A 19174-nucleotide genomic window follows, 5' to 3' on the forward strand; every position below is an offset into this window, starting at 1 on the left:
CCCAATACTTCCCTGTTGCCCCACACACTTTTCAGTCTCTTTCAACGTCTTATAAAGACATCTATCGACTTTCAAAGATTATTGATTTGTACCATCTAAGGATATTATTTTCAGATAATAAAACAAACGGGTAACAAAAACTGGATCGTTGTGCTTTCACACACACACGACAGTGTAATATTACAATTATTAAAGAACATGAACCAGTTTTGTTTGGTACAAACATTCTTCAAAGTTCCATCTGGGACACATAAGTAAGAGATTGCCTTTCCAGGGATATTTTGCAGGCACGCAGGCCCTTAGTTTGCAATATCTGGAGTATGGTGTAACGGGACCTTGATTCCTGTGCACAAACATTCTGTGTGGGTTCATTTTTCCACCCACAATCTCTTCCCAGATAAAAGTGCATTTCTTCCACGACCCCAGCTAAACTCGTACCTTCAACTCCAAAAAAAATACCAGAGTATCCACCCCCAAAAGGGAAGTCATACCATCGATGGGAATATTTTCTATCTAATAATCTGCCTACACAGCCCTAGCACATCACTCCACAGGGCAGTTCTACAAGAGAAAGTGTCCAGAGTCTCAAGGCACCACCCCGTCATGGATATTTTACAGATGGTCAAAGTGACTGCTCCATCGAGAACCAAATGTCCCTATATGAGAGTCCCCTAAACAAGGCCTTGTTTGCAAAATTCTAATGGGCAGCTCCCAGTGCGGAAGAAATGCCCCATAAACAAGGTTCCTTCCGATTCGGGTGACCAGATTGTCAAAATAAAAAAGGCACAGGCGACCATAAAAGTAGGACTACAACCAACAGTGGCTACCATGACTACACTTCAGTAGTGGGAAAAATGGGAGAGCGGAGAGGTAAACCACAGACATTCCCCTGGATACAACTTGCGCAATTTGGTGGTAAAACTGGGCGTGTTAAAAACAAGCTTTCGCCGATTGCTATTTGAGGCCTTGCTAGGAAAACTTTTCCAAAGCAGTCTCTGTAGCATAATCAGTTAATGCATATGGCTGCCCACTGCGAGGTTGGTGGTTCGTGCCCGGTAGAGATATGGGGGAAGTGTTAATGTAGTTTTGCCAAAGGGTAACGTGTATAATACATGTGAATTTTTGGCAACCGAGCACGGAGCATGAAGATGTACACCCCCTCCCTCAGTAACCGATAGGATTCTGACATTAACCATCACCATGCCTTTCAACAAAACCGGGACAGGGTTTTTAAAAAAAATTAAACAATTCTCAGGACAGGGGGCCCATTTCCAGGGGTTATCCTCGCTAAACGGGGACGTGCGGTCACTATACTGCAGACGGGCCGTTTCACTGCAAACCTGGCAGGGGGTCTCTTCCAAAGGCAACAGCACAGCTTTGCTCACTAGCCAACAGCCTCAGCAAATGTGCCCCCACACCTAAAAAAAACCTCCAAACACTACCATGTTTTACCATTAATCCGAAGAAAATAACTGTCCCCATGCGACTGTTCGTGACTTGTGGCAGGCTCCAGTCCCAATGGTGTAAATCCAGACTTTAATGCAGCATTAATAAGAACGAGGAGGCGGGGTGGTGGGGCTATAGGTACCCCCAATTATTTAGAGAGATCGTTTTGCAACGTGTGCGTCGTTATGGCTTAGATTTGAATAGAGTTCACTTACTGGTAGGGGTCGGCGTGTGCCCCCCGTTGCCAGGCCCGTCGAGAGGTGGCGTCTGCCGCAGGCTGCACAGGTGCCTCGTGACCTCTGCGTCGCCGCACGCTGTCCACGCTCCACGAGAGTCACACACGCCGGGCAGGGCATTAGTCTGCCACCGCATCGCCTTTTCTCTCTTCCGCAAGGGCAAGCAGGGGGAGGCGGCTGCCAGCCCGTCCCCAGAGGCAGGAATAACGGCTTTCGGGGAGATGGCTTGACAGAAAGGACGTGATTTGCGAATGGACTGGAGTTTTGGGGTGAGAAGCAGGTACCAGGTGACTCTAGGCTAGAGCCTCCCAGACTGCGGCCAGTCCGTCAGCCCCGCGTTTCATTCGGTTCGTGAAAGCAAATTCCGCTGAAAGGAAATGAAATCCCCGGCCCGACTCCCGCCCGGATATTTTATCTCGCGCGGTGTGATCTCATGGTGCAAGTGCTGAAGGGGATGGAAGGTCGGACCGGTGCACGAGGGTGCCATCTCGCTGCTTCATCGCCGAGGACCAACCAGCCAATAGTGTGTGTGTGGGTAGGGAAGGGAAGGAGGGTCCTTTTCAGCCGCCCTCCTTCTGTCGACTTAAATTCGCTCTAGCCAATGGCTTCGTTGACGGAGAAAATGTGCACATTTTCTATGAAAGAATATATTTTTTTTGTCTATTCATTTTTACCAATGTATTTTTCTTAGAAGCCTTAGGTCATTGGTATATAGTGCCCCGCCCCTTAAAACATAAGCTCCCACCAACCGCCTATGCCAGTAAAAAAGCAGACACAAATTCTCCCTCTCCAGGCCCGTCTTCTCTTTCTCCTCCAACAACATATGCTCACTTCACTTTCTGCACGGTTGAAGGGGGCACAGACAGATAAAGGACCACCCCGATGTTTTATATATTATTTTTTTAAACAGTGGAAATCAAGAAGAAAACGTGTGGGAACAGCCCAAAAAGATTATATACCTGTTGTCACCCCATTTTTTTATTTTTATTCATCGGCACAAACCGCCAAGTCTTTAAAAAAAAACCTCTGTAGGTTTGCAGAAGCAAAGGGCCCAAAATCACACTGAATGGGGGTAAATATAGTACTGGAGGAGGTATACGGTGGAAAAAGACAACCCAGCGTCTGGGTGGTACTGGCACGGCAGAATCTTGGCGCAAGGGCAAACGGTGTAAGAAGAGCAACCCAAAATAAGGAGGATCAAATACGCGGCTGGAAATCATTCTGGGTACGGCTCTGGTTACATTTCAACCAAGCTGCATGTGAGGGTGGGTCATGTGGGGAGTGTCACCGGCTCCCATTGTGAATACATAGAACAGTGGGACGGGCCGCAAGATTTCAAGAGAAAAGATTATCCCAGAGATGAGATTGGGACAGAGTTCAGAATAGTGTTGCACGGTGCTCTTTGTAAGGAGACGGGTAGTCCTTAAATGTTGAGGGTTAGGGCATTAGAGGAAACTGAGCTAAGCATGTGCGGATTCACAATCGAGGGCCTGACTGGGTTTGTGGGCAAGTTCAGGTTGAGATGGGGAGAAAGAGGGCTCAGGGTGGAGCTCAGGAGGGGGGGAAGAACCAATATCTGGTCTAACCAGATGGTAGCGAGAGGGTTCCAGAGTACTGCAGTATTGGTAAAGATAACACAACTACCCTAAACAAGAGGCATTACAATTGGAATGTGGACAGCCTGTTCTCCATAGGCCGTGTGGATTCGAAAGTGGTGCAATCCAAGTCTGCACTGGCAGAAATGGGAAACCATGAGATTCCAGGGGTGGGCTACACAGAGGGGAAAAATACCCCTGATCTATTAAGCAGAATCAAAATGAAATCGGAGATCTGGTCATTGGAGAGGGGCTGGTGGGGGCAAGGGTGCCAGCAAAGGGAGGCAGTTTATGTTTACTTGTGCTTTATTGTTTCTGCACACCTTTCCACTCTGTGTTTGACTTGCCAGGTCTCCCAGCAATGTAGCCACCATGGATTGTTATATAGATTGGCAGGCCACTCCAGGGCCTACACTTCCTATCCACAGTCCTGGAAAGTTGCAGGTTAAAAACACAACTCCAGTGTAGATCTCCATTTGAGTGACACTCTAGTATCAACGGGCAACTCTTGAAGACCCAGGAACCTCGCCACTTCTACATGATCCACAATGCTAATGTACTGCTCCAAGAGAACAAACCAGGGCATTCCATGGCCCAAGATCACACAGAAGGTAATCGGTGAAGCGGGCATTCCTAGCTTCAAACCTGGACTAGACTGCCATGCCCTTGCAGGTCACTGAGTGGTGGATGTGTTAAACAAGCCCCCACATATGAGCAGTTTGACAGAGAAACCGATGCTACGCCTGGCAACCAATAGCGTGCCCAGCATAATAACTATGCTAGTATGTGGCGGGCAAACGGCCAGTCCAAACAACATTTCCCATGCTTTACTCCCCCAACCACTACCCTCCCCCGGTCATAATCCGCTGCACCCCCACTTTACAGTGGCTATGCAAAGCACAAGACCAGTGGCGATCGAGGTGGAAAATGCCAAAGTCTCCCATTCTTGCCAGTCCGGAAAGTCACCACCACCCGATAGAACACAATCAGTACCTCAAGAGCTGAAATTCTGCCCACTCGTCTCGCGCCCCTAGAGGAGGTTCACCCTGAAAAGCGAACTCTATAACTCCATTCACTGCTATTGCTGGGCAATCCTCCCAGGGTAAAGTGTTACCCACAGATCATGGCCCTGCCCTACTGCTCAGCCATTGGTTGCGGCCTGGCGCTAGGAAGAAAAAGCCTCCCCCAAGCCACCAGTGCTGCCCAGCGATGAAGTGCAGTGTGCCCCATGTCGTCACCAGAACGTCATGGTCTGTTAATGCCACTGTCTGCTCAGGTCAGGGCGCTGCTGCGTCTCGCCCTGTGATATGCTTGGTACATTTTAGCATGTACGACAGTCCCACGGCTGACTCGTATTACGATGATGCTGTGGCCGCTTAACTCAGCATTACTCAATGTCATTGTCAGCACAAGTGGCTGTGTCACTTGGGCTCCACATCGCTGTGTTGGTCACGCCATGAATGTGTCCACCGTTGCCTCAAATCGATGTATCGTACTCACGCAAAATCTCTGTTGCCCCCAAATCGCGACCAGATTATGGTGCTATTACCCCCAATATCACGCCGGTGGTGATACTCATTTTACAGAGTAACTTCACTCCGTGTCGTGAGTGTGGCTGTCACCCCCATGGTGCACTGTCACCCTATGGTGCTGGGTCGCTATGTCTTGTCGCTGCCATACTGTCGCCATGTAGTGCTTTCTCCATGTAGCGGTATCGTTAATACCGCATGCCTGTCATTCGTCGCATATGCAAGTCTGCGTCTCCTGCCTTCCCTGGGCTCACGCTTTCATGCCTCTGTGTCGGCACTCTTCTCCCTCCCTGCTTTAGCTCTCCAGCCCACAACCCCCTCTTTTGTCTCATGTGGTTCGCACTCATCAAACCGCCTCTTCACCCCTCATTCGTTCCTTCCACCCATCTTGCCTCATTCTCTCTCTCCTATCTCCCAACGAGCCCCCACCCTGTTCTCAACAGCACGCCCCTGACCGCACCCCATATTCAGCCGCCACCCCCACATCCATCCAACCGAGCATCGACTCAGAAAAATCACTTTTTCAGCTGCGCATATAGAATTATAAACGAGGAATTTGAGGGCACGGTCACCCATCACCCTACCCGTTCAACTAATACAATTGAAAACTAAACTGGACACTAACTTGTAAGTGTGGATTTCGTTATAAAACTGGATGCACGGCCCCTCCCCGGTGGGTTTCGCCGGTTCCTAGATCCACACGTCTCGCCACCGTGTCCCCTCCTCCCCCCATCGGATCCGTCGACTAAACTGGCAAAAGACATTCACTTTCTCGGTCCCGGCTCCAGCTTTCCAAACCCTCCCCTTTCCAGACAAAGGGGGAGGGAGAGCCTGGGGCGAGAAGGGGAGGGCAGGCAGCCCTGTCCCTGGAGTCTGAGGTCATGTTCAAGAGGCACGTGACCATTCAAACACTGCTGCCCGCTCCCGATGGTCCTCGCCCATAACCCCACCTCTTATCAGCACTCCGCCCCCTTCGGCGGAAGCCGGCTGCTGTGCCCTGGCAAGAGCCAGAAGTCAGGTCTGGCGGATGACATTGACCCCAGCTGGCCAGGGTCGGAGGGGAGGCCCGGCGGGCACTGCTTCCTTCGCTGACCTCTCCTCTCAGAACCACCGGATAATGGGGACAGAGGGGCGGAGAGAGCACGAGAATACCAATGTTGGTGTGTACATTTGAAGATGTGTGACTCGCCAACAAGAAATATGCACAATGGGACCAAAAAGTACATACACTCCGCGCTAAAGCGCCATCGGGACAAAAAAACAGTACGGTGTCAAAATAAGACCGTTAAAAATGTGCCTGCGAAGGAGCTACTATGCTGAAATCCGCTAAAGCACAGGCTCAACGCTTTTCGGTCTTCTCGATTGGTATAACGAGGTGTTCGCTCCTTCTGACCACATGACCCTTTCACAAATTCAGTTATTGCGGATATAAGGAAATGTGCTGTTTAGTTACCCCCGTTTTTAAGGCGATTTTCTGAATGTATGCACTGATCTCAGTAGTGACCAATCGATTTTATTTTTATTTGCTATCGGTAGCTTCTTGTTAAAAATTGATATTTTGCGAGCATTTTCAGTAGGTCATTAGATTCCAGTTGGGCTTTGAAGATAACAGCAAAGTTCAACGTTATGTTTACATCAACATTAAGTGATTAGGTTAAGATTGTTCATGCTGTCAAAATAGTCTTTCCATACGTTGGTATTTGGCGGTTGTGGTGGGGCCCGCTACTGGATCACCGGGGCGGGCCGCCACGGATATCGGGGGCACCCGACGCAAACCATGAGGCTGCATCCAGGCAGGGGTCACCCTGCTAACTCCGGAGTACGACACGTGGGCTGGGGGCACCCGGCTCTGGCGGCACCCAGGCTGGGGTTGCACAAACAGCTGTGATCACACGGCCAATACCTTAATGTGGGACAGTGTTGCGCAGCAGGGGCACCGTCCATTTGCAGGGCCCCGCCATTGGCCCTGCTGCACTTGCTGTAGCACAAGCATGGTGGGAGGAATAACAACACCGGAGTCAGCTCTTTGTTAGACTGACGAGCCGGAAATGGCTCATCCCTTTTTATTAGGTGGGTCACATGGTTAACATCATGTGACACAAGCAGAAGTCCTGGGAGCTACCATGCTCCCAGGAGGGGTGACATGCAACAGCGCCTATGTTTGGGGATGATCGACTAAGATGGGGGATGGAGCCGGCCAGTGGGATTGCCCACTGCTTGACCTTAAAAATCCTACGTCAATGTGAATAACAAATGCCTGACCCTAACATGGATGCTAATTGAGCGACGAGGCTGTCCCCAAACAACTACGATCTACATATGGCTTCATTTCAAAGCTTCTCTCTGTACATATAAATGGTACCGAACTGCCAACTGAATAGCAAAAACTAAAATTAACAAAATAAATCCAAGCGCAGGTCACTTATGGCGTAGCTAGAAAGCTTTAAAGTAGCAATCTCTTGCATAGAAGGGGAACCTACAGCTGCCACACTGTGGGGGGACGTGCCACCCCATGTCAGGTTTTTGGCTGGACTGGGCCTGACTGCAGTAGCGGCTGGGTGCTGGCGTGGGATGAGGAACGCTCCCGCTCTTCTAGGCATGTCAGACGACCTTGAAGCTCTCCCTACTTCTTTATTCCTATCTGCAAGGAGCGTGGCAGACCGAGGCCTTGAGTGAAGATGGGGCATCGAGTTTGGTGGGCCTAAACTGGACATGAAATGAGTAATAAAGCATTTTTCCTATTTTTTTATATGCCTGTATGTGTGTATTATGTGTGTGTCGGATGTGTATGTATGTAATGTCTGTATATGTGCGTGCCTGTATGTGAATGGTATATTTGTATGTATGGGTGTTAGTGCATGTGTTGTGTGAATCAGAATGCAACGTGTGTGTGAATGTTCTGGGTGTGCGTGTGGAGAATGCAGAGTAAATGTTCCGGGTGCACATGTGTGTGAATATGTGAAAAGGCATATGGATGAGTGACTGGTGGGTGCATGGCTATGAATCTGATAGTGTGCATGAAAAGCATTGGGGCTTAGGGCACATGTTTTACTGGGCATCTATGATAAAGCAAGCATGATAAGTGTTATTATGTAACTAGACTGGCATTTTGCTGCAGCCAGTCTAGCCATTTCTTACTGTGTTTGATATTATTTTCCTGGGCATCTATGATAAAGCAAGCATGATACATGTTATTGCCTGGGTAGGCTGGCATCTTGGTGCTTCCAATCTAGCAATTTCTTACTGCAGCATGACACTTGTTTACTGGGCATCTATTATAAAGCATAAATATTAAGAGTTATTACGTGGCTAGACTGGCATATTTGTGCAGCCAGTCTGGTCATTTTGTCATCCATTCTGCCGAAACGTCAGCAGCACATTTACCCAGATTCCCAATGGGCTTTTACTTTGTGCTGCATTTCCATTTCTAACATCATACCCAGATGTAGACCAAATATGAGGTCAGACTTTAGCCAGGCATAGGAGACCTACTATCAACGTCTCCTCCGTTTGCACTGCCATCTTGTGTTCTCTACACCCAATGGTATGGAACATTCCACTTACAAACAAGTTGTCTGTTAAATGTATAAGTGATTTTGATCCACATCCCATGTCATTTGTAATTATGTCATAGTGAATCTTTAACTATGTGTTTGTTTTCCACAATGGACATCATGTAATGTCATGTATATAAAAAAACAACCTAAATATTTTGCATAAAGAAAAAAGCATCAGCTAACTAATAATACAAATCTGAAATTTTTATATGAGTTTGAGATATGTGTTTGGCAGCAGCAAACATGTTGTTTCTAACAACGGTTGCCCAAATTGTACGGGCACCCAAAAGGGTCTAAAAACCAGTGTGTACTGTATTCATCTTGCGCACCTCCTATATTCATAGAGGGTAGGACAACCCCCTTGTTATGGCTTCTCCAGCCCTCCAGTCCTTCCCGATTTAGGGCAGCCTCTTTTTGTTGTACTGTGTCATGATATAGCGCTTGCTATAATAGAGGCCTTCAAATCACAGTTGTGTCTCCAGAGGTCCCCTTTACGGTCCTCCCCTATTCAGATAGGGTACCCACATCTCCTATTTCTAGAGTTCCATTCCCACACTCCTCTCCATGACCTATTGTGCTCCCTTTCTTAACTCACAGCCTCACACTTTGTTTCAATCCGATCATCATGGAGCAAATATTCAGCTTCTCAGAAACAGAAATTAATGACATCATACAAGGCCCATCCATGTTCAACATGGAAGGGCCCAACAGCATCCAGCATCAACAGCCCCAGGAGAAGATCTTCTAAACCTTAAGAAATACTGTTTTAGGACCGAGGTGCACAGACATTTTCTCAGAGAATACCTCAGCGTAAACATGATCCCCCTTGGTCTCATAATACGGAACGAATCAGCACTATTTTTAGATGATCAAGAATACCTCCAGGGATTTAGCAAAATAGCAACTAAATGCAGCCGAGACCTCATGGCTCTCACAATCACCACTGCACAGAGAATACATTCTCATATTCTCAAAGATCTCAAGACGGAAGAGACAACATTTCTCACTGGTGAGAAACTTAAAGAAATCGACAAAGAAGTAGACACCTTTATGGCATTAACCTTAGAAAAAAAGCATAAAAAACTTGCGAAAGACATTAAGAATTTCAAGATAGAGCATACCTATCCTTATCTTGCCGCTGATTACAAAGATATCAAGGACAAAGAACGCATGGCCAAACAAGGTGGGGCCTCAAGAAATAGACGCAGGGGTGTATCCTTCTCTGATACTTCTAGCTCAGACTCCTCAACTGGCGATCAACCACAGGCAAGAGGACATCAAGCTAATTTTGGCCATAACCACCCATTCTTACATCCTCCCAACATGCCTTTTTTAGGCCAGGGGGGCCCCAGAGGAGGATTCTGGGGCCCACCCCATCCTCCTCAATTTCCCTTCTACAATTTCCCCCAATGGGTTACCCGAACAGACGCAGCAGGAGCAACCGGAGGCGCTAACAATGATCTCCGTCTTTAATCTCTCTGGTTCCCTATTGTCAAAAGATGAAAACTCATTATTAGCAAAAGGATTATCTTTCGTGCCCACCAATCAGACCGATTGGTTTAAACTGTACCTCAAACTCACCAACTTTTTTCGCAACATCAGAAGAAAGGTCTATTTTCTCGACAAAGACATCCCGATGGGACCTGAGGACACCGGCCTGAGACCTAAATCAGATTTCCTACCGAGAGACTCTGCGACACCTGCTTCCATCCTCTTTTTCGAGAAATGCATCCGGCAAGAAATTGGGAAATTGCAGTTCACCACGGATCAACATAGGCAGAACCTGACTTCAGGGGAAAGCCCTCGCCACCCTAGGTGCCAATAAAACACTTGTGATCAAACCGGCCGACAAGGGAGGTGGCATCATTATACAAAACAACATTCAGTACAATACCATGGTGATGTCCCTCCTCGAAGAGGAAGGCAACTACAAGAAACTGAAAAAGGACCCCACATCAGAATAAAAAAACAAGATCCAAGAAATAACAGGATACGCATTGGAACACAACTGGATCACCGATAAGGAAGAGGCCTTTCTTAATACAGCAGAAGGAAGAACCCCTGTCCTCTATGCCCTTCCCAAAATCCACAAGAACAGCCACACACCCCCTGGTAGACCCATCGTATCAGGATGTGGCTCTATTCTTGAACCGATGGGAACATTTATTGATTATTTTCTTAAATCCCTGAACCATCAGACTCCAACTTACTTGAGAGACACTATGGATACAATTACCAAATTCGAAAACCAACCATTCCACCCCTCAGAAGATATCCTTGTATCCTTAGACATCAAAAGCCTTTACACTTCTATTCCGCAACAAGAAGCACTGGAATGTATCAGACATCATTTGACACAACACATGACACAGAGACGGGTGCCTATCAACTTTATCATCGAACTTCTTGAAATAGCACTCACCAACAACTTCTTTGAGTATAACAACACCTTCTACGTTCAAACTTGTGGGACAGCCATGGGTGCAGTGTTTGTCCCCAGCATGGCCATCATTTTCATGTCCTCAACATGACCAACCTGTACCTTGACTCCGTCACCTTATGGTTTTGGTACATTGATGATATTATTTTCCTCTGATGGAATTTTTTCAATGGTTGAACATACATACTACAGGAATCCAATTCACCATAAATAAGAGTAACCAGAAGATGAACTTCCTGGACCTTACCATAACACCCAAGTTTAACAAACTTGAATGCTCAATTATCAAAAAAAACTACAGACCGCAACACGGTCCTACATTACAGCAGTCACCACCCCAAGAGCCTATGAGACAATCTCCCGTACGGACAGTTCTTGAGGATCCGCCGCAATTGCACCCAAATGGACGACTTTCAGAAAAATTCTAGTGATCTACAGCTAAACTTGTTGGCAAGAGGATACCCCAAGAAACGTATAAAAAACACCCAGAAGAGAGCAAGATATACACCGAGACAGGCTCTCTTGACACCCAAAGACCGAACTGCTACATCCGAGAACATTCTGACTTGTGTCACCACCTTCAGCCCAACCACCTCTAAACTCAAATCCCTCATCAAAAAATTCTGGCCTCTTGTTCAACTCAACCTTCCAGATGAACCTAAACCACACATGGCACTCAGGAGGTCTAAAAACCTCAAAGAGTTTCTAACCAGTGCAAAATCCAACAAAACCCCGGCTCGTTCCACTTTGTGGGACATGAGAGAGATCATTGGACACCACCCGTGCGGTCAATGCACGGTTTGTAGACAAACCAAGAAACTCACCTCTTTTATGATTGAGGGAAAAGAGTGGAAAATTAGACACTTCTCTAACTGCAAATCCACCAACGTCATCTATGTGATTCAATGTCCTTGCGCCCTACAGTATGTAGGTCAAACTTCAAGACCCATTCATAAACGCATCAGTGAACATAGGTCAAGGATACGCTGTAAATCCCTCACTGCTCCTCTGGTCCACCATTTCATTGAACTTCATCATGATCCAGACTCTTTTTCCTATTGGGTGGTGGACAAAGTCCAGAACAAAACCAACATCGCCAACACCCTGAATTTCAAAGAAGCATGGTGGATGCATAAACTTAAAGGCATGGTCTAGTAAAAAATGTTATTGTCCCTACGGGTCGGCCATGTTTTTTTAAGCCTAAGTGGTTCGATTTTAGAAAACTTTCCTATGGACCTTACCCGAGTTTTCATCCATTAAACGCACGCAAAAACAAGCACCAGGGAGCTGCCATTTTCTGATAATCCTATCTTTTCCCCCATCGCCCTGGCTGACCTGCTTTTGCGGCACTAAATCAATTCCCCCGCCCCTGAGCCTGACATTATCAAAACATTCATATTCCCCGCCTCTCTCCGTGACGTTACTGTGCTGCGTAGGCAAACGTGCCCAGTCGTCTTCTACACGACTCCACACAGAACCCGGAAACCAACACAGACCATCTCACAACACAGAACGCCACTATTCGGAATATGAAACTGTACTTTAAAATCAAACAGCAACACGGTACATTTGGTAAAGTACATTTATTTTACATTAAATGTTTAGAGAATATTCAGCAATTGCCATATGAACTCCGAAAGCCATTTATTTTATTTTATCTGTATCCGCCATGGTACACAGGGTGTTGCTTTTGGTTAAAAGAAGCACTTTGGAAGCACGGTGTACCGCAAGGCTGTTCCATGAACTAGGCACTAGTCCATCGTAAAGGTTGATATGTTGCTTCTAGCCATTAGTACAGCGTAAGGGCATGTGGGCCCTTGGCGATCGTCCCATAAAATTGTTAGTGTGCTCCAGTTGTTCACACGAAGCTGCAGGTGTCTACTGTAAAAGCCATCTGCTGGTGTCTCAAACCGATGGCAGTAGCAGAAGGGGATCAAATACCTGTTATGAAAACAGAAAAATTATAATTAGTCTCGCCAGCCGATCTTCATTATGAACCCTTTTGCCCCTTTTTTCTTTACATTTTTTCTTTACATTTGTACTACAGGGCGAACGAGACAGAAATTTCATCCGAGCCACTCAGCCCTGATGACTTCGCTCCTGGCTCACTTGTGACTCGGCCCTCCTCCTGTTTTGGGCTGACTTCACCAATTAGCTCCAGGTACACTTTCATTCTTATACCCCCACCATAGTGAATGTACCTGCACAGTCTGCCTGCTTTATTCTGTCTCCACAGCCACCCCATGACCAGTGCTGCCTGCTCTCCTCTTCCTCTTTTTGTGCTCTCCAGGTTCGACTTTTTCGGTCCTCCACCAGACCTCGCACCCAGCTCCAGGGGCCCCTTACCTGCCGCCCATGGGCCGCCCGCCCACATTCCGGCCGCCCTCTCTACTAAAGCCCACACAGGCTATTCCTGTTTCTTCATCTGTCCTATGATGAAACCCTCTGAGTTCATCTGCTCCAACTGGACGCACGACAAATGGCGAGTGGAGTCTGTCCCTGGAACCTCTTTAGGACATGTTTTCATGTATTTAATACACTATACTAAACCGCTGCAGCACCCTGCTGTTGTTTTAACACTGCTCTTTCATATATATTTTTTCTTTACCTTTTCTTTTTCTCTATACGCAGTCTCCGGACTTCTTTGGCCCCAGAAGAAGGCTACCATCCATTCTGCCGAAACGTCAGCAGCACATTTACCCAGATTCCCAATGGGCTTTTACTTTGTGCTGCATTTCCATTTCTAACATCATATCCAGACGTAGACCAGACGTAGACCAAATATGAGGTCCAACTTTAGCCGGGCATAGGAGACCTACTATCAATGTCTCCTCCATTTGCACTTCCATCTTGTGTTCTCTACACCCAATGGCATGGAACATTCCACTTACAAACAAGTTGTCTGTTAAATGTATAAGTGATTTTGATCCACACCCCATGTCATTTGTAATTATGTCATATGTGTTTGTTTTCCATAATGGACATCTTGTAATGTCATGTATATAAAAAACAACCTAAACATTCTGCATAAAGAAAAAAGCATCAGCTAACTAATAATAAAAAGCTGAAATGTTTATATGAGTTTGAGATATATGTTTGGCAGCAGCAAACATTTTGTTTCTAACAACGGTTGCCCAAATTGTACGGTCACCCAAAAGGGTCTAAAAACCAGTGTGTACTGTATTCATCTTGCACACCCCCTAGATTCATAGAGGGTAGGACAACCCCCTTGTTATAGCCAGTACAAATGCTATGCCACAGTAATAGTATATGGCCATACTTCCTGCACCAATATAGGGCTGTCTAGTCATGTAATAATATGTATCATGTTTGTTTTATCTTTATGCCCAGTTTATAGTATATGGCCATACAGTCTGCACCAAATTAGGCCAGTCTACCCATGTAATAACACATAACATGTTTTATTTATCATTATGTGCAGTAAACAGTGCCATGTTGTCCTAATATATATGGGCAGACTGGCTGTGCCAAATTAGGCCATTATAGCCACCTAATAACACATATCATATTTGCTTTATCATTAAGCCAGTAAAAAAAAGGTATGCCACAGTAATAGTATATGGGCAGTGTAAGAGGGTCGAAGAAGGAAGCTGACACAAAGATGTCATGATTTTGGTTATAGACTTTTATCGTATTGAAAACCTAACTGTCCCTATCTCTGAGAGAGGTTTCCCTGCCTCGAAATACTAAAGGGTCTGCCAGAATGTCCGTCAAATTAAAGTTCCACCGTCCTGTGTCAAAATCCTACTCTAACCCTCACACTACAACAAAAGAATAAACTAAAAGAAAAGTTCCTTATCCAGGAGAATGGCTCCCTTCTCCTGGTTCTTGAACAGGGTCCATAAGAATATTCTATCACAATAGAAAGGCCAGGTGGAATGACTCCCTCCCCCCGGCTTATGGGTTTCACCCAATCTTCATACAATTTCACACACAGGAGAATGACTCCCTTATCCTGGTGTAGATCTATCCAGTTTCCAATAAAACCAGAGTGAATGACTCCCTTCCTGTGACAAATCAACTTCCGGGACCAAGGATGAATAGTGGTTTCTAAACCATAAATAAAACCCACACCTCTAGTACACCAGAAGGGATATGAACAGATTGGAAATACAAGTAAAATATAAACCACCTTGTCCAATTTTGGTAAAGTGGACGGAACAGCAAGCTTATCTCTGCAAGGTCGTGGATTGTTGGTTAGTTCCAGCACAGTGAAAATACAATTATTACCTACTGATAAAAGGGACTGTCCAGTCAAGGTTGTATACAAATATCTACTTTATTATTATTCCAACGGACAGTTCTAGCACACTACAAAATACAACCCACCCTGTAAAGGAACACAGAGGACAGACAGCTTCATGGAAGAAAGGGATGCACTCTGGATACTGACAATGGGATCGTCGGAAAAGTCTTAACTGTTCAAGGTTATTTGGTTTCTGCACCAAGGGAGCCTGGGGTTGTAAATGTCACTAGGGGCCTTTGGAGGAGGACCAGGGGGACAGAACCACAATGTACCTGATGCTTGAGATGATCTTGATGCTCAACAGCGTCAAGTCGGTTCCAGGATGCTTTACAGCTCCTGCGACAGAGTCCAAGATGGAAGCCAGCTGTGGGTATCAGGTGGCAGGCAGATTGGCAAGTGAGGTGGGATGGATGGCTGCAGGCTGGCCTACATGATGGCTCGGGGTCAAGAATTGTCTCTGTGCTGGTTGGTGGATCTGGAACGCTGGTCGAGGCATCTCAGACAACTTTAGTAACTACAATGTGACAACAGTCACTGGTGCAACTGGTCGCGGTTCGAGGGCTCGACTGCCTCGAAAATGTCCTTAAAAGAGGGATGCTGGTTGATGCTTGTTGTGGCACTCCTCCTAGCTTCTTCGCAGGGCTTGTGTCGTCCTAGAAGGTGAATGGCCCGAAGCCGAGGAGAGTGTTTGCAGGCAACAGCCTTGTCCTTTGTTCAGAGACCCTCTGGCACTTCCCAATTAGGAAGCTTGCTGGCAGAACCTAGCAGGGCACGCTGTGTGCAGGCGCGGTACTGGTTCTGGAGCTGCTGGATAGGTCCTCTGTGTTTGGTATCTCCCTCTGTTCCCTGGGAGATGTTTAGGGGAGGGATCTTGCTTCCCTCTTGGAAATCCTGGCCTTCCTTCACTGGCAGAAGCTGTACCTTCAGCCAAGGTTCAAATGAGTCCTTCTTACTGCTTTTGAAGTTGTCAGATGATCTGCCAAAAGAGGGGCTCAACCCTCTTTTAAAGACAAACGGGCCCAGTGATTGGTTCAGGCTAAGCATACCTTAATGAACCAATCCTGGGTCCCCACCAAGAATCTTCTGTTATGCGTGAGGTCATAACCAGAGTGCTTTGCAACAGGAAAGTTAAGGTGTGACAAAATGTACTACCAAGTCCCACCCATCTTCCTGTCTGTTGTGGATCAAAGTATTTCTCTTGTTAATTGAGCTCTCTGTGCCCCCCGATCAAAGCAGAGTTCTGCCTTGAAGATTGTGGCAAGAATAGACTTTCTGTCTCCATCAAATCACATACTTCTTCCCTCTGAAAGGGGGTCCCTTTGCAGGAGTTGTGATGAATCAACTTCCGGGGCACCAGTGGTCCAGGGATGATATCCGTTTCTAAACCATCAATCAGACCCACACCTCTAGTACTCAAGAAAGTATCCAAACAGATTGGAACACAAGTCAATTATAAACCTCCTTGTCCAATTTTGGTAACGTGGAGCAAGCTTATCTCCACTGGTGTGGATCGTTGGTTAGTTGCAACACAGCAAAAACACAATTATTACCTCATGATAAAAGGGACTGTCCAGTCAAGATTGTATACAAATATCTACTCTATTATTACTACAACAGACAGTTCTAGCAGACTACAAATACAACCCACCCTGTAAAAGAACACAGAGGACAGACAGTTTCACAAAGGAAGGGGATACACTCTGGATACTGACCGGAGGGTAGTTGGAAAAGTAATCAGTTTTACTGTTCAAGGTTATTTGGTTCCAGCACAAAGGGGGCAAAGGGTCATAACTGTCTCTAGGGCCTTTCGGAGAAGGACCAGGGGGGGCAGAAACACCATGTACCTGGGGCTTAAAAAGTTCTCGATGCTCGACAGCATCAAGGCAGTTCCAGGACACTTCGCAGTCATTGTTGAAAGAGTTAGTGGTGGGAGACAGCTGTGGGTACCATGCGCAGGCAGTTCGGCAAGCGAGGCTAGACTGACGCCTGCAGGCTGTCCAGCGCAGGGGCTCAGTGGCCAAGAATCGTTGTCTCTTTGCTGGTTGGCAGATCTTGAATGCTGGTCGAGGTGGCTCAGACGGCTCATGTGACTGCGGCGTGACAACAGTCAGCGGTGCAGCCGGATGCAGTTCAAGGACTCGACTGTCTCGAAAATGTCCTTAAAAGATGGACGCTGGATGATGCTTGTGTGGCACTCCTCCTAGCTTCTTCGCAGGGCTCGTGTCCTTTCAAGGCGGACGGCCCAAAGCTTAGGAGAGTGTTTGCAGGCAACGGCCTTGTCCTTTGTCCAGAGACTCTCTGGCACTTCCCACCTAGGAAGCTTGCTGGCAGAACCTAGCAGGGCACGCTGTGTGCTTTCTGGCAACCGGTTCTGGAGCTGCTGGACTGGTCCTCCGAGACCGGTATATCTCTCTGTTCCCTGGGAGATGATTAAGGGGGGGGGATTTTGCTTTCATCTTGGAACGACTGGCCTTTCTTCACTGGCTTAAGATGTAAGGTAGTCTGTACCTTCAGCCCGGGTCCAAATGAGTCCTTCTACTTACTCTGTTCGAAGTCCTCAGATGATCTGCTATGTGAGGGGTTCAGCCCTCTTTTAAAACCAAATGGTGATTGGTGTAGGTTAAGCCCACCTTAATGAACCAAACCCGGGTCCCCACCAACAATTTTCAGTTATGCATGAGGTCAGGACCAGAGGGCTATGCAACAGGACAGACAAGGGGCGACAATATGTACCTAAGTCCCACCCATCTCCCTGTCTGTTGTAGATCAAAGTGTCTCTCTGGTTAACTATGCCCTCTGTGACTCTTGATTAAAGCGCAGGTCTCCCTTGAAGTTTGTGCTGGGAGCAGACATCCTGTCTCCCCCAAACCACACACCTCTCCCCTCTGAAAGGGGTCAGCTCTGCAGGGGTTTGCCTACTGTAAATAGTGGACCTGGACATGGATTTCACTGCCTTTCATACAGAGGGGTGGGAACTAGCTTCAAGTTGACACATTGCATACCAAATGGGTGTTAGCCCTGCCTTTCCTGTTGTCTATTCCAGAACCTGAGCAGGCTTGCCTCAATTATCTCGTGTTAGTATACACTGCCACCAGCCGGATTATACAAAAGGAAAGCAGATCCATGGAGCCTTTGATATTTAAATTAGGCTGCCCATGACTGGATGAAGGTGTTCCTTCCCCCTTCTGGAGATGCTTTGAAGTACCCGTGGCTGTCACATTCCTGCTGGACATGGAAGGGGAGGATGGCACCTGTAGGCTATGTCCTCCCAGAGTACATGTGACTATGCATTTTGGGTGGTGAGCAGAGGAAATGTGTGTGTGTGGAATGGCCTCACACATTTCCTGAGGTTGGTCTCCCATCATTCATTTTCATTTATCAAAAAAATAAAAAATTTGAAGCCCAGGCAAGCGCACAATCCCTGTGCGGATGGTTGAATTCCTCACAGGCGTTTCCTACTGTAACAGAGGGGAGGGAGCTAGTTTCAAGCTGACACATTGCATATCAAAGAGGTGTTGGGGGTTTCCTGCCCTTTATTAGTTCTGTGACCAGGCCTCTTAGCAGGCCTGCGTCAATTAACTCATCAGTATGCTCTGCCACCACACATAACTACAATGGGCAGGGCGGATCCATGTAGACTTTGATATTTAATTAGGCTGGCAATGGCAGGAGGAAGGTGTTGCCTTTCGCCTTGCTGAGAGACTTCATGTTCTCCTGGCTGTCACATTCCAGCTAAATGTGACAGGAGGACTGCGACTGTAGGCTGTGTCCCCTCAGAGTACACCTGTCTATGTGTTTGTGTGCCACGAGCATAGGAAAATGTGTGCGGATTAGCCCACACATTTTATGAGGTTGATCTCCCATCATTCCATTTCTTACTAAATGTCATTAAAAGCCCAGGCGACCGCACACTCCCTGTGCGGATGGTCGAATTCCTCACACTTCCCCTGGTGTCTTCAGAAAAATTCTCAGCCCAAGCGAATACCTCCCTTCTCCTGGTATTACTTGGTACCACAAGGCCAGGGGGTATGACTCCCTTTCCCTGGCATCTTTGTCACAACTCTTAGTTCAGCACCAGGAGAGTGGCTCCCTTCTCCAGATATT

The 19174-nt window shown here is 47.0% G+C and overlaps 1 protein-coding gene across 6 annotated transcripts in view; it reads right to left on the bottom strand.

Annotated features, from left to right (window-relative positions):
* LOC138528761 (uncharacterized) overlaps nt 1–19174 on the bottom strand; it is an 870897-nt gene that overhangs the window by 333285 nt on the left and 518438 nt on the right. For 4 of the 6 annotated variants that reach the window (XM_069640677.1, XM_069640698.1, XM_069640636.1 and 1 more), the window contains exon 1: nt 5432–5638. The exons of 1 other annotated variant lie outside the window; for it this stretch is intronic. The gene's annotated coding sequence lies outside the window, so the exon portion shown is untranslated. Of the gene's footprint in view, nt 1–1661; nt 2398–5431; nt 5639–19174 lie in introns of those variants that run through there. One more of the 6 variants, XM_069640663.1, reaches the window with a different exon arrangement.

This window comes from Ambystoma mexicanum, chromosome 1q (genome assembly GCF_040938575.1).
Source record: "Ambystoma mexicanum isolate Mex_15411 chromosome 1q, UKY_AmexF1_1, whole genome shotgun sequence".
In the NCBI taxonomy this organism is placed as follows: domain Eukaryota; kingdom Metazoa; phylum Chordata; class Amphibia; order Caudata; family Ambystomatidae; genus Ambystoma; species Ambystoma mexicanum.